The sequence below is a fragment of the Theropithecus gelada genome, chromosome 19 (assembly GCF_003255815.1).
Source record: "Theropithecus gelada isolate Dixy chromosome 19, Tgel_1.0, whole genome shotgun sequence".
Classification (NCBI taxonomy): domain Eukaryota; kingdom Metazoa; phylum Chordata; class Mammalia; order Primates; family Cercopithecidae; genus Theropithecus; species Theropithecus gelada.
This window is the reverse complement of record NC_037687.1, coordinates 46,575,169-46,580,132: the sequence shown is the minus strand read 5'-3', so window position 1 is coordinate 46,580,132 and position 4,964 is coordinate 46,575,169. Positions and strand designations below refer to the sequence as shown.

General features: G+C 42.7%; 1 pseudogene; it reads right to left on the bottom strand.

Moving 5' to 3' along the window:
• Nucleotides 1-667: 667 nt before the first annotated feature.
• Nucleotides 668-1,991, bottom strand: LOC112613356 (annotated as a pseudogene).
• Nucleotides 1,992-4,964: the final 2,973 nt, after the last annotated feature.

Genomic DNA, 4,964 nt, shown 5'->3' with positions numbered 1-4,964 from the left:
TAAGATGTACCATCTTAGCTATTTTTAAGTATACAGTTCAGTAGTGTTAAGTGTATTTACATTGTTGTCAAGCAGAACTCCAGAACCTTTTCATCTTGCAGAACTGAAACTCTGTACCCACTAAACGATTCCCCATTTCTCTCCTGTCCCAGACCCTGGTAACCACCATTCTACTGCCTCTACGAATTTGACTATGTTAATACCTCCTATACTGAAATTGTTTGGTATTTGTCCTTTTATGCCTGGCTTATTTTACTCAAGGTTTATCCAGGTTGTGGCATGTGATGGATCTCCTTCCTTTTTAAGGTTGCATAGTATTCTATTGTGTGTATATACTATATTTTATCTGTTGACCTGTAAACATCCATGAACATCATATTTTTACCTGTCTGCGACTTTTTAACCTGTCTGCGACTTTTTATGATGATTTTCTATGGTATTTGTAATTTTGGATTTTTTGCAAGTTTCTGAGTCCACAACATTCAAATATAGTATTACAAAGAATAAATGTAAATATATGCTTTCTATAAATACAAAGGGCTTTTTAAAATAGAAGCTTTTGTTACTATCATAAAGTTGTTCACACTTTTGGTAATAAGAAGCTCTTTTTTTAAACATGTTTTATATTTTAACATATATTTCACTGTGTCGGTCCTTATTTTTTTTCCACAAAAATACTTTTTATCTGAGGCAAAGAGAAGTCTTGCTGAAAGGATTACAGTTCCAAGCAACCAAAACTCAACTGTTAGTGGCACTATTTTGACCTGGTAGATTTTGCTTCTCTTTGGTCAGAAAAGGGTATTCAGGTTGTACTTTCCCCAGAGGGGCAAAAAGGAGGACAAAAGAAACTGGAAGAGACTCCTACTCTACTGACAGGGCTCTTCAGATCCAACATCAAGCTAGACACGCCCTCGCTGGCCACTCTACAGGTTGCTATCCCACTGCTGAGTGACACAGGTCATACTACACTGGCAAGGAAAAAAAATGAGGCAGGAAACACAGGTATAGGTCACTTAGGGACGAGCAGGCATCCACAGCTTCAAAACTCTCCATGGAAGGGGTAATCCTTGTAGGAGGCACACCTCACCAAGGCACAGACCCTCCAGTTCCTGTTGTAGCTGAGTAAGGCGGTCATATCCTGGCTGCTCGGTTCAAAGTCAAAGACCTTAAAGTTGTCAGCAATGAGTTCTGGTGTCACAGACTTGGGGATCACCACCAAATTCCTCTGCATGGGGAACCGGATCAGGAACTGGGCTGTTTTTTTTTTTATTGTGGTTGGCTGTAATGGCCTTGATCCTGGGATCCCCCAGGAGGGAAGCTTCCTCAGGGTTGGCCCAGGGCCTGTCGGGAGTGCCGAGGGAGCTGTAGGCGATCACCACGATGCCTTTGGACTGGCAGTACTGGATTAACTTCTTCTGAGTGAGGTACAGGTAGCACTCAATCTGGTTAACTACAGGCTTATACTTTAAGCCAGGTTTGTTTAAGAGCCTCTCCACCTGGAGATGGTTGAAGTTGGAGATGCCAATAGCCTTCACCAGCCCTTCATCTACCAGCTCTTCCATGGCTGCCCATGTGTCCAGAATGTTGGTGTCACCGGGAACCACATTGCCCGACTCATCCAATGGGAAAAATTCCTTCCCAGGCTTAAAGCCAGTCAGCCAGTGAATAAGGTAGAGGTACAGGTAGTCCAGCTTCAGGCCGCTGAGGGTCTTCTAGCAGGCTCCTTTCGCCAGGCCCTTCCCATGGTACGTGCACCACAGCTTACTAATGATGAAGCGCTCCTCGCGCTTCACCTGCTCCCTGAGCTTCTCCTGAATGGCCACCCCCACCTCATTCTCATTCTGGTACACGTGGGCACGGTCAATGTGGCGGTACCCGACGTTGATGGCCACCTTCACGGCCTCAGTCACCTGGCCTGGAGGGGACTTCCAGGTGCCCAGCCCCAGGATGCGCATCTTGGTGCCATTGTTGAGCACAAGGTGGCTGGCCATGGCTGCTGCGCTCCCCAGACCACTGCCTGGAACTGTCATCAGTCCTTATTAAAAACAAGAAAATTCTATGTAAGATTTGGTATCAATTTAATTTGTATAGAAGAGTGCATCTAATAAAATTGATCTGAAGATCAATGTATTTAACTTAAAACTTTTAACTTAAGATGGTTTTAACTTAAAACCTTTTATGCTTTTAACTTAAAAGCATAAAACTCTTACTTCAGAATTACTTAAGAGCTGGCAACTAGAAACATATGTATATTTCATTCAAAGCTAAGTGTGTATCTCTTTCTGAAAGAAGGAACACAAGTAATTAATCTTGCTTTTGTTCAAGTAACAGACAGCCCAGAGGAGAACATTTTTCATCCATACCTGAGATCAGGTGGGGGTGGATAGAGTTTTATGCACTAATGGTCAAATTACAGTGTAATCCATCCAACAAGACATTTAGTCATGATTTCCTCAAGGGATTAAAAAAACAAAAAAAAAATTCAGTAATAGACTCCGCCATAATCCTTTCACTTTAAGGCAATTACCCACCGTAGGCAAATCTTTTCTTTCAAACATCTCTTCATTTCTTCTTGTTGATTTTGAGGATTTGGTCAGCGTTGTCTGGGGTTCCTTCACTTGGACATTTAGATAGAACCTCTCATTCTGCTATTGTAAGCAACAATATAATTCACTTCCTTGTATCTTTGCATGTATAATAATTTTCTTAGAATAAATGACTGAATTGGAATGGCTAGGTCAAAAGGTATGCACATTTTGAGGGTTTTTATTGCAAATTGTCAAGTGGCCTTCCAGGAAGATTTTATCAAATTACTTATGACCATATATGGAAGTGCCAGTTTCCTTACCTTCTCTCTCACACCAGGTGTTAACACTTTTATTGATGATTTATAATCAGATAGATAAAAGACGCTATCTCATTGATTTAATTTGCATTTGTGTGATGAGATCGTATTTTTTCGTCTCAGACCATTGGTATTTCTTTGTGAAATGTTTGCTCATGTCTTTTGCCCTTTTAAAAATTGTGTTCATCTTTTGATTTTTGGTTTTTAAGAGTTTCTTGTATAATAAGGCTATTTATACTTTGGTATAGGTTGCAAATATTTCTCCTTTCCCATTTGTGGCTAATTTTATTTATGGTGTATTTTTCTACCCAGAAGATTTGAGTACTTATGCAATCAACTCTATCAATTGTTTCATGTATCTTTTTTGACTCTGAAGTCAAGATTAAGTAACCTCCTTGTGGCAGATTCCTGTCTCATGGGGGAGCAACTTGCTTGCTAATCTCTGTGAGAACCTTGGGGCAGGGGTTGGGTGCTCATTAGAGAATTGTTTCATATTGTCTTGTGTGTCTTGGAAGACTTATCTCCTGTTCTCTGCCATGGTAACCAGTGCTATGTATAATCCTGCCTAGTACAGTGTGGTGAGGTGGGGGGCGTGCCTGTCTCTTCAGCACAAGGATACTTCCATTTCCCACTCCCAGCAAAAGCTGATCTGACCACGGAACAATGATCAAAAGCAGGAAAATAACATTGGCCAGGTGCAGTGGCTCATACCCGTAATCCCGGCACTTTGGAAGGCTGAGGCAGGAGGACTGTTTGAGCCTGAGAATTTGAGACCAGCCTGGGCAACATAGCAAAACCCCGTATCTATAAAAATTTTAAAAATTAGCCAGGTGTGGTGGCACATGCCTGTAGCCCCAGCTACTTGGGTGGTTGAGGTGGGAGGATCACTTGAGCCCAGGAGAGCCACGATTGCCCCACTGCACTCCAGCCTGGGCAACAGAGCAGGACCCTGACTCAAACAAACAAACAAACAGAACCAAAAAACCCAAACCCACCAAAGAAAAAAAAAGACAAACAAAAAATTAAGGAAAATAACATTGACATAATACTATTAACAGACTTACAGATCCAGTCTGATTTTCTCATTTTCCCACTGATGTCCCTTCTGTTCCAGAATCCGTTCTAGCAGCCTATGGAGCATTCTTGTCATGTCCCCTTCATCTCCTCCACTATGGAGCAGTTTCTCAGCCTTTCTTCATTTTTCATGACGATATTTTTGAACAGTCCTGGCAGTTATTTCATAGAATGTTCCTCAGCTTGAGTTTCTACGATATTTCCTCATGATCAGATTGAGACTGTGTATTTGGTAAGAATGCCATGGGGGTGAGACTGTGCACTTCTTGGTACACTGCAGCAGGGGGTCTGGGACGTCTCCGTGTTTTATTGCTGGGGATGTGAACTGTGATCACTTGATTAAGATGGTGTCTTCCAGGTGCACCACCGCATCCAGCTAATTTTTAAATATGTTTCGTAGAGACAAGGTCTTGCTATGTTGGCCAGGCTGGTCTCAAACTCCTGGCCTCAAGTGATCCTCTTGCCTTGGCCTCCCAAAGTGCTGGGATTACAGATGTGAGCCACCACATCTGGTAACTCTCCCACTGTTTCTCCCAGTTCTCATATACCTCTTGTAGGTAACCATCTCATTAGCCTCTGGTTTATTCTTCCTCTACTTCTTTTACAGATATGATCTCCTGCCCAATTTTGATGGTAAATGAACAGGTGCAGCAGCCAAGGCTTGAGAAGGACATGGTAACAAAGCATGCACATTTCTCAGAGATAAAGGTGTGGGTCACCCCACAGGTGAACTACTTAGACCAGGAGAGGTGTGCTAGCCAAGAGTGAGGGAAGCTAGAATGGGTAGTAGGGGAGGCAGATAATGAAAACCAGCTATAGCTTTGAGGTCAGCTGTAGCAGTAGGGGCTGCCGTTCATCCTTCATCCCACTAGCTGTCCTCTTGCAGGCTTCTCCAGGAAAGGAGGCCATCCAGAATCCCAGAGAAGCTGTTCACTGATGGGATTAACTTACTAAGTATAAGTAAGAAGTGGATCCGAGTGACGCAAGAGGTGGATTGTAGCGGAGGTCATTGTGTGCCTCCTAGATCCCACATTCAGGTTGGAGG